At 43.8% G+C, this 11,323-nt stretch overlaps 1 pseudogene; it reads right to left on the bottom strand.

Annotated features, from left to right (window-relative positions):
* Positions 1-4,889: 4,889 nt before the first annotated feature.
* LOC135534262 (dystroglycan 1-like) lies at positions 4,890-8,984 on the bottom strand (annotated as a pseudogene).
* Between the last annotated feature and the right edge of the window lie 2,339 nt (positions 8,985-11,323).

The following is an 11,323-nucleotide window of genomic DNA, read 5'->3' as shown; positions in this document are numbered from 1 at the left end:
TCCCTCACGACGCCAGGACAGCGGAGTCAATCACCACCCTCCGGAGACACCTGAAACCCCACCTCTTCAAGGAATACCTAGGATAGGATAAAGTAATCCTTCTCACCCCCCTTAAATGATTTAGATGCACTATTGTAAAGTGGCTGTTCCACTGGATGTCATAAGGTGAATTCACCAATTTGTAAGTCGCTCTGGATAAGAGCGTCTGCTAAATGACTTAAATGTAAAATGTAATGTTTAAGTTCATTGAAGGCTACCGAGAACACAAAAGCAATGCTCTCTGCTATCACAAGGATACTGGACAGATAGAGCTGAGTATGACACGCTTGTAGTTGCAGTTGAGATAGCTTTCTGGTACAAATAAAATGTCCGTCAAGGATGAAACACTCCCATTGGTAGATGACCAAACAGCCAATAAGAGGTCACAACAATAGTTGGGTGAAAACACTTTTTTTTTTAATACAAGATTTCAACATACAGTGTCTAGTGGCATAAATAAAACAATGTTATTTAAACACAGGAGAAGAGAAATGCATTGTTCACCATGCATTGTTTAATCAAGCATTCATACATGTGTACAACCCTCTTTTCTAGGTTGTAAGTTCCCTGTGGTCAAGGACAGGCTTTTTCCAACCGCTCCAGATGGAAAACCATTTCCTTCAATCTGCATTTTTTCTATTTATCAGTCTAATTCCTCCCTTCTTCCCATTATCATCCCTCTAATTCCTCCCTTCTTCCCATTGGGGTATCATCCCTCTAACTCCTCCCTCCTTCCCCATGGGGTATCATCCCTCTAACTCCTCCTCCTTCCCCATGGGGTATCATCCCTCTAACTCCTCCCTCCTTTCCCCTCCTTCTCATCCTAACTCCTCCCTTCTTCCCCATGGGGTATCATCCCTCTAATTCCTCCCTCTAACTCCTCCCTTTCCCCATGGGGTATCATCCCTCTAATCCCTCCTTCCCCATGGGGTATCATCCCTCTAACTCCTCCTTCTTCCCATTGGGGGGGTATCATCTAACTCCTCCCTCCTTCCCCATGGGGTATCATCCCTCTAACTCCCTCCTCCTTCCCCATGGGGTATCATCCCTCTAACTCCTCCCTTCTTCCCCATGGGGTATCATCCCTCTAACTCCTCCCTCCTTCCCCATGGGGTATCATCCCTCTAACTCCCCTTCTTCCCCAACATCCCTCTCTCCCTCCTTCCCCATGGGGTATCATCCCTCTAACTCCTCCCTCCTTCCCCATGGGGTATCATCCCTCTAACTCCTCCCTCCTTCCCCATGGGGTATCATCCCTCTAACTCCTCCCTCCTTCCCCATGGGGTATCATCCCTCCTCCCCCAATCATCCCCTCCCTCCTTCCCCATGGGGTATCATCCCTCTAACTCCTCCCTCCTTCCCCATGGGGTATCACTCCTCCCTCCTTCCCCTCTAACTCCAGAGAGGCTAGCTCTTTGTCCTGTGTTTTCGCATGTCAACTGAATGTCTGTCTGATACATGCAGTGTGTTAAGACAAGCCAAATAACTTTCACTGCGCTGTACTTTGGCAACCATTTTGTTTGCGAACCAGAGGAGTCCCATTTGTATTGGGAACACGGTGGGGGGAAACAGTTATTTCAATTTTTTTTTTTAAATGACACAAATGAAGGACAAACAGTGTATAATGTCCCCTGAAACCATTATGATAACCATATTATTCTTGTAATTATTATAATCATCACTGTCACTATTGTTACTATCATCAATATTCCAATTGTAAGTACTAATTCACTCATGAATGTAAAAACTAAATGAAAAAAAAAAAACATTCTCTATAGCGAACAAAATAATATACTAAAATATGCACCTTGAAGGGGGCTTTCGGGAGGCTTTCAGTCAGTCCTTCTTGTTGCATATGAAGACATTCATTTCTAAGGCTGATTTTGATTTGACACACACACACACACACACACACACACACCAATCTCTACATTTGAAATGGGCAAAAAAAAAGAAGGAAATCTAATCAAATAAAATGAACAACACGGAAACACAGAAAAGCTAAATGAGATGGAGGGTAAACTCGTCCAAAACGTAAAGGTTGGTACACCTGAATGTTTATCCTTCAGGACAGCTATCGTGTTCGAAAAGAATAGAACAATGTGTTTTTTTTGTTGATTCCATATCTTTGCTAATATCTGAAATGTAACTTGAAATGAAGCCCAACAGATAAGATATTCTGTCAACAAGGCATTTGAATCAGTTACAATAAATGACTGCTATTACATTATTTTTTATTTTTTTGCATCGTTTGGATTCTTCTCCGTTAAGCTTCGCACAAACCATCTCCTCTTAATTTGAGTCAAATGGGAATAAATCCGAATTTGAGTGCATTTCAGTGTAACTAAGCCCGATTCTTCGCTAGCCTAATGAATGAACTGAGCTTAATGCCGAAATGACTACGCCACTTAAAATATACGCAAAAAACAACAACAACAACAACAAAAACAAACCTGTCCTTGTACTATCTACCTACCTATTGTTCTATGAATCTCACTCAAACGTGGATCAAATCTTCATCAATCTCAGTAACTGTCATAAGTAACTATATATTTCTTATTTGACTAACTAACCTATTGGGATAAAACCATCTAGGACTCTTATTGCAGTTTGTTCCTCGTCGGAAATCAATAGAGCTGAAGTGGCGACATGATCTGTGGACGCGGTGGGGGGGGGGAGTTCTTTACATGTTAACCTTTCTGAACGGTTCGAGATCACATCTGGTCAGATTAATAACACCGTTTGTTTTAGTACAAGGAGAAAGAATTACGAGCCAGTTATTGTGACAGGAATCAGGGTCTCAAAATGGCTGACAGATTAGAGAGATGGATACACTCCTTAATGAAACCTCTACGGACGTACACATATTGACTCAGCAATACGGGGAAGCATTAGAAAACCAATTACAACCAAAGCTCATCAATAAAAAATACATCTCTATATTATAATGTACGGCAACATACCAAGCGAGGTATACTATCATAATCCACTCTGTTATATATATATATATATATATATATATATATTGATGATTCATTCATTCCAACTTGTTGGATTAGAATTTCAAATGTGTGAAGACGGAAGAATTATCTGGATATAGATAGACAGAGGTCGGCTTCCATTATAAATGGACACTCAAAAAGCAACACTTGGTATCTGGCAAAAACAAACTCTGGAGGTACATCATCATCATTATGCGTGTACATCATCATCATCATTATGCGTGTACATCATCATCATCATTATGCGTGTACATCATCATCATCATTATGCGTGTACATCATCATCATCATTATGCGTGTACATCATCATCATTATGCGTGTACATCATCACTCATCTAACCTGCATTGACCACTCACCACCACCACCACCAGGCAGCACCTTACATTATTGCAAAGGGTCACTTTCAAAGTCGTTAGTGAAGAATTTGAACATTAAATAAAATGTGTGGTTACATAAAATGGGTCATTCCGACTGTATAACAGGTGGTACAGTTCAATTCGACAATATGGCAAAATAAAAATAAAAATCACTTGAAATAGGTGACCAATGAGAAAAGGTATATAATAAGGAATCAATTCTCTACTCTAAGATTTTACAAATTGCAGTACACTATTCATGTATTTATAGATATATTTTTTTAAACAATTTGATGCTGTATCAAAAAAGTTGTAAAAAAATTAGATAGAGATTTTATCAACCATTTTTGTCTGTGTTTTCTGGTAATCTTGTTATTGGGATATTCCCATTTCTTTCTTTCTTTTCTCTCTAACTCTCCTACCCTCCTCTCAACAATGACCTTTGAGTTGTGAATACATGTTGTATCCCTTTCGGGACATTCTCAATCACTCTCAATGGCCCTAAACTGTTTTACCGCATAAACTGTGAAAACAAAGAGCATCATCACTACATAAAAAAATAAATTACCCCTTGTCTAAAATAAACTGCAGGAGGCTTTTTCCACATCTGATTTACACAAAACGTTGTTTTTTTTTGGGACTAAAAATACACCGATCCAGCTTTATTTACAGGAGACACTTGTCGCATCACCATAAAGGCAAAATGGCATTCAAATGGTCAATGTTATGATCATATTCGGATCATGATACTCATTTTAACCCATTTTAAACAAGAATAGTAAAAAGGGGCATTGTATTGTGTTATATTTCTCTCTTGAATGATTTTGGGTGGCTTTGGGAAACTCAGGCAAAGTAAAAACAAGAAATCTGGTCATAACCAGGCCATAACCAGGCCAGGGTAACCATCTGGTCATAACCAGGCCAGGGTACCCATCTGGTCATAACCAGGCCAGGGTAACCATCTGGTCATAACCAGGCCAGGGTAACCATCTGGTCATAACCAGGCCAGGGTACCCATCTGGTCATAACCAGGCCAGGGTACCCATCTGGTCATAACCAGGCCAGGGTACCCATCTGGTCATAACCAGGCCAGGGTACCCATCTGGTAAATAACCAGGCCAGGGTAACCATCTGGTAATAACCAGGCCAGGGTACCCATCTGGTCATAACCAGGCCAGGGTACCCATCTGGTCATAACCAGGCCAGGGTAACCATCTGGTAATAACCAGGCCAGGGTAACCATCTGGTAATAACCAGGCCAGGGTAACCATCTGGTCATAACCAGGCCAGGGTAACCATCTGGTCATAACCAGGCCAGGGTACCCATCTGGTCATAACCAGGCCAGGGTAACCATCTGGTAATAACCAGGCCAGGGTAACCGTCTGGTCATAACCAGGCCAGGGTAACCATCTGGTAATAACCAGGCCAGGGTAACCATCTGGTTGTCATTGCCTTCCATGTTAACGTTCACTAACCCTGACCAGGCCAGGGTACCCATCTGGTTGTCATTGCCTTCCATGTTAACGTTCACTAACCCTGACTACCTACTAGGTGTACCGTTCCTTTCTGATTGAGGGAAAAAGAGATCCTGCAGGCTATTTCAGTCAGGCGATCTGCTCCACCACCAAAACAATCATATCTAATCTAATCTAACCTTAAAGATATAAAGTTTAAAAAAAAAACTTTTTTTTAATACTAATTTCTAATTCTTCTTTTAGGCTACCCTTGTTATGCTCATCTTGACTAGACTTTGTGTGAAGAAGGGTAAAAACATACAATTAGTGTTAAAAGGCAAACCTTATTGAATCCAAACAGCCACCGCCACATCAATCAACCACTGTGTTTAGCTGTCTGCAGGGTTGGCTGTCGCAGATCAACATGATTATGTTGTGTTTGTTTTCATTCATAGAACTCTCTATCTCATCATTAAAAACCTTTTTGCCTGCAGTGTGTTTGTTTATTGTCCTCTTGTATTATTCAAGATAAAGGAAGATTAAAAAAAGGCAAGTAGTTTGATCTTAAAGTCAAGTCAAAAACAGAAGAAAACCAGAACCAAAAGACACAAAATAAAACAAAAGGCCATTTAGTTTCAAATGGAGAAAAAAGCTGCTGGGACAGGAGGGGCGTGTCTTCTCAATCTAGCTGTTCAGCTGTAACCAATGAGATGACGAGAGACTGAATAGTGTCATTGTTGTGGCTATTGTTGCCGAGGCTACCACCTAGTTCTCCCTCCCTCCCATCGTTCAACTTTAACTCAGCCTTGATCAGATCAGCCCAAAACCCTCCCAACCCAAAATGTCCGAAGTTCATTGCCACTTTGCAGAGCCTCTACCCTCCTCCTCCCACCCCTTATTTCCAAACAGACAACACTGGTGTGAGACGGTTACAAGTCCCCCCTGCTTCCCCTCTCCTCCTCTGGAGGAGCCAGCTAACCTTAGGGTGGCACGTAAGGTGGTGGGGATCTGTAGGGGGTCATGTTCTTTGGACGAGAGCCTTTACCTTCCATGGGGACAGTGAAAGGGGGTGGAGGCTGGTAGGGAGGGGCATTGGGATCCTCATCCCTCAGAGCTGTGTACTCCCCACAGAAGGTCCTGGTTCAGGGGGTGGTCTCTGGACTGGTCATGTTGGGGTACTCAGGCGGGGGCAGTGGGGGTTTCTCCTCCTGCAGGATGAGGGGCATGGAGGAGGACGGAGGGGCTTGGAGTCGTCAAGCTCGTCTGCGAAAATGATGGGTACCCCTTCTTGATGAAAGTAGCCTGGTCCTCGATGGTCAGCTTTCCTTTGCGCTTTTACGGTAGCAGATCATGGCGATGATGCCGGCGATCAGCAAGATGGCCGCCACCACTACCGCAGGGATGACCGTATGAAGATAGACGTCGTCCGTGCTCTGGCGTCCGGCGCCGAGCGCCGGGGTGACGGCCGGGGGTAAAGGAATGATGATTTCACTCGGCGGCACGAACATGTAGTTCCGGCAGGCGGCTGTCCCTTTGACCTTGATGTCGATGGGTTTGAATTCAGGCTCCATGGTGGAGATGAATGTCTGGGATGGCCTTCCCTGGGCGTTAGAGATCCTCCTGGACATGGTCTGGATCTTCTCCTTGGGACAGGGGTTCTGCTGGAGGCTGTTGTTGGTCCACTCCACCATGATGGATCCCTTGGTGATGTTCCTCAGGGTGACCGTGCTGCTGTTGCGGTCCCCGAATGAGTACGCCAGTTTCTTGATGAGCAAAATCTTCTTGTGGATGTCGTTGGTCACCTGGTGAGGTTCCCCGTGGAAGCGAGCCTGGAACAAGACCGGGGACTTATCGTTGGGAGCCCAGCGGTTCACACGGACCTCAAAGGCATCGATTGCGTTCAGACCGCCCTTATCGGTGGCCTGCATGAAGTACTCGTGCTTCCCGATGTGGTTCGAGTCAGGTAGACCATACAGCAGCTGACTTGTGCTATTAAACTGTATCCAGGAATCATCTCCGACCACTTCGTTGTGGTTCATCCTCAATGTCAACCTCAACTTGTCTGTCGTACCGTCCTCCTTGTCAAAGAAAGTATCGGATGGGATTTTCACTTCAAAATATGTGCCCACGAAGGCATTGACCTGATCGATGGGGTTGCGGAGATCTGGTTTCTCGTTTCTCGGGTCAGGCACGATGGACGACGGTGTAGTGCGCCTAGCTGGTTTGGCTGTGGTGGTCTTGGGCTCCCTTGGCATTGGAGTGGTCTTCGGTCTCTTTGGTTTCTTGGTTGGCTTTCTGGTGGCTACTGTGGTGGGTGGAGGGAGTGTCGGCGTGGATTCCACAACAGTATGCCTGGTCATGGTGGGTTCAATGGAGATGGTACTAGTGGACTCCATCACTCTGGTTGGCAGGGGTGCACCCTGAGTGGGAGTGTGGGAATATGAGTCTCTGACACGGATCGTGGGCTTCATGGGCAAGGGCACAGGTCCTCTCATGGGTGGGGCAGAGCTGTCTGTGGGGGCAGCAATGACAGGTGACGATAGGGTGGGTACAATGCGAACAGGGGCTCGACGACAGATGTTGGGGGAAGCAGAGCTAGAACAGGAGTAGGGGTATTGTTGAGCTGGCGCCTCACCCGTTTTTGGGATATGAGGCTTCTTGTTGGCGATGTGCCAACCGACGACCGGATATCCCAACTGAGCCGACATAGTGCCCTCTTTAGCCGGCGCCTGGACACTACTAATATTAGGGACGTTACTCTGGTCCAGGGAACAGCCCAGCTTCCAGGATAACAGGGCTCCGTTCTCCACCACCTTTTGGCATTTCCGGTCCGGCCATGAAGGCGGACATATCGAACAATCTGTTGTTGACCACAGGAAGTATCTTCATGTGCTGGAGCTCCACGCCAGAGAACTTCTTCATCTTGCCCAGCAGCTCCACCCTCTGTCTGGAGTTCATCTTGGTCAGGTCGGCATCCAGAATCACTGTGAGCACCGTCACCGGCTCCTCGTTGCCACAGACGAATGGCTCTACCTCGTTGTTGGAGTTGTTGGACGCTGACTGGATGGCTACCTGGATCGGGTCAGTGTCAGCGTGTTCCTCTGGGTGCACCTCGATGGAGAAGATATCCTGGCTGCCATTGGATGCGGAGACGGAGATGTAGTGGACACCCTTGTCCTCACCCAGTGGTAGACCCTGTAGGACGTTGCTCTCCCAGTCCCAGTGCAGCCATGTTGGTAGCGTCTCCTTGCCTGACTCAGTTATCTGGGGAAAAAAAACAAAAGATAAAGAGTTGAGTTTTTTTGATTCAATTAATAATTTATATTATAGATAGATAGATAAAATACAAGAAAACAACATGAAAAATAATAAGTTTACGCCCACAAAATTTGCAACTTCTGTTCTACTCACAGAATGACTGTTTTCTTGAATACAACTACAACTTGAATATAACTAGTTTATAAATCATTCAAGATGAACTATGCATAAATCACTCCGCCATTTCCTGGTTGCAAAAATTCAAATAATTTGCCTTATTTCCGTTTATGTGACAAAACAAGCAAGTATAGTGTAGAGAACCATTGTATCATCTAAAACACTGAAATATATTTTCAATAAACAAATATATTGTATTTTCAGTTGTTTGAAGTTGGTTTAAAAAAAACGATAGTAAAAGACACAAGTTTTAACTTAAGAATGGGAAGTATAGAAGTAACACAGAACAGATCAACCGCTTCTTAGAATTGCTTTCAATGAGAATGACAGATCTATAACTCACATTTCTATGCAAATTTGGTCAATTGCTCCCAAACGTTACATATTGCAGCCATTAATAACAGAGAAGAAAATAACAGGATATCTTGTTGTTGTTTTATCTTTGGGGTTTATGAATAATAGGAGATGTTATTGTTGTGAGAAGCTGCTACTTCACACAATTTCATTTTTTTCTATTAGACTAGTGCAAAACTAAGTTTCTCTATAAGGTTAAAAGGTGAACTATAGTGAACAATTTACAAGATACAATTAATTTTAAAGTACATCTAGCAGCTGGAGAGCACCCTTACTTGCAGATCTATAAATGTAATTGATCATGTGTAAATTACGTCTCCATATTCGAGCATGGGTAGCATGGTCATCTGAATGGGGTGTGGGGCCTAGGATTGAGCCTTGGGGTACTCCCTTGGTGACAGGCAGCATCTGAGACAGCAGCTGTTCTGACTTACACTGCACTCTGAGGGAGGTAATTAGCAAACCAGGCCAAAGACCGCTCAGAGACACCAATACTCCTAGTCGGCCCACAAGAATGGGATGGTCTACCGTATAAAAAGCTTTGGCAAGTCAATAAAAATAGCAGGACAACATTACTTAGACTCAAGGGCAATGGTGACATCATTGAGGACCTTTAAGGTTGCAGCGACACATCCATAACCTGACCGGAAACCAGATTGCATACCAGAGAGAATACTACAGACATCAAGAAAGCCAGTCAGTTGATTATTGACAAGTTTTTTCAACACTTGATAAACAAGGCAAAATAGAAATTGGCCTATAACAGTTAAGATCAGCTTGATCTCCCCTTTAAATAAAGGACGCACTGTGGCTGCATTCCAAGCAATGGGAACCTCCCCAGAGAGGACAGACAGGTTAAAAAGTTCAGAGGCTTGGCAATGATAAGGGATGCAACTTAAAAAGAAGAAAGGGTCTAAACCATCTGACCCAGATGTTTTTCTGTGGTCAAGTTCCTTTAGGACCTCACACTGCAGAAAGAAACGTTGTAGCGGGGCAGGGGAAAAAAGAGGGAGGAGCATCAGGGCTACTTGCAATAGAAGGGGTGGGAAATGTTGGACGCATGGCTGAGTCCAACAGGAATCCTGACTTAATGAAGTGGTGATGAAATAGCTCAGCCATGTGCTTCTTGTCAGTGACAACCACATCATCAACATTAAGGGACATGGGCAGGAGGAAGGTTTTTTCTCTAGGTCTTTAACAATTTTCCAAAACTTCCTGGGTTAGACACACATACAGAGAACTGCTCCTTAAAGTAACTAACTTTGGCCGGATAGCCTGAGTGCACTTAATTCTCATTTGCCTGAACTAGAGCCAGTCAGCCTAAGTATGCGTGTGACGATATTCCGAAAAATGCAATTCGAGGTGGATCACGGTCAAACCAGGGGCTGAACCTGTTTGAAATTCTCATTTTCTTTATGGGGGCGTGTTTGTTAACAATACCACAGAAACGATTAAAAAAATAAGGTCCAAGCGTCTTTGACAGAGGGGATCAAGTTTACAGAGGCCAGGTCATGAAGGAAGGCTTGCTCATTAAAGCTTTTTAGCAAGAGTCTATGACAAATCAGGACAGGTCGTTTCACTGAGCAGCCATTACGAACAGGGTGATCACTGTTTTACAGCTTAAAATCATTACAGAAAACACCAGACTGATACAATATAATAAAATAATATATCCCATTTACGCTTTTGTCCAAAGCGACTTACAAGCTGGGGATTACTTTTTTGGGTGGCCCCAGTGGGATACCCACATGAATGAAGAGCCACACAGGACCACCTATCAGGATTATTTTTGAGGATAACATGAAGGGTGTTTGGAGTCAAACCTTGTGGGATTGGTAATAATCTGAGAAAGATTTAGGGAGTCCCATTGCTTTAGGACATGGTCAGGTGGTTTAAGCATGTCCCAGTTTAGGTCACCTAGCAGGACAAATTCAGAGTGTAAGGGGCCAGGAGAGAGCTTAGGGCAGGGAGGGTACAGGCCAGTGCTGATAATGAATGACAACATCCAGCAACAGTAAAAAAAAGTTATTTGGAAAGTTTAATGCTTAAAACTAGCAAATCAAATTGTTTGGGGACAGACTTGGTAGAGACAACCGAGCACTGAAGGTGATCCTTGGTAAAGATTGCCACTCCCCACCTTTGGAAGATCTGTCTTGCCAAAAAAGGTTGTAACCAGAAAGGTTAACATCAGTGTTCAAATCACTTTTTCTTAACCATGTCTCAGTAATGACTAACACATCTGGATTGGAGTTGTGAACCCACACTTTCAATTAGGTAATAAGCTTCTAGTGTTAACGTGCAGAAAACACAGGCTTTTACGGGAAGCATAAATCAGTGAAGCAGATATCAGAGCACAAGTCAGAATTGGGGCTAGCAACAGAAGGTGGGCCAGGGTGTGCATGCACATTTCCACATACCATCAACAGTAATATAATCAAGGCACGGGGGGAGGACAGGGAGAGCTCTGCAGTCCTGATTTCAAATCAAATCAAATTGTATTGGTCACATGTGCCAGATACAACAGGTGTAGGTAGACCTTACAGTGAAATGCTTATGAATTACTTATGACATACAAATCAAATCAAATCAAATGTATTTATATAGCCCTTCTTACATCAGCTGATATCTCAAAGTGCTGTACAGAAACCCAGCCTAAAACCCCAAACAGCAAGCAATGTGC

Source organism: Oncorhynchus masou, unplaced genomic scaffold, assembly GCF_036934945.1.
Source record: "Oncorhynchus masou masou isolate Uvic2021 unplaced genomic scaffold, UVic_Omas_1.1 unplaced_scaffold_3222, whole genome shotgun sequence".
NCBI classification, from domain to species: Eukaryota; Metazoa; Chordata; class Actinopteri; order Salmoniformes; family Salmonidae; genus Oncorhynchus; species Oncorhynchus masou.
Note: the sequence above shows the minus strand (reverse complement) of the source record. Positions and strands in the feature narration are given on the sequence as shown.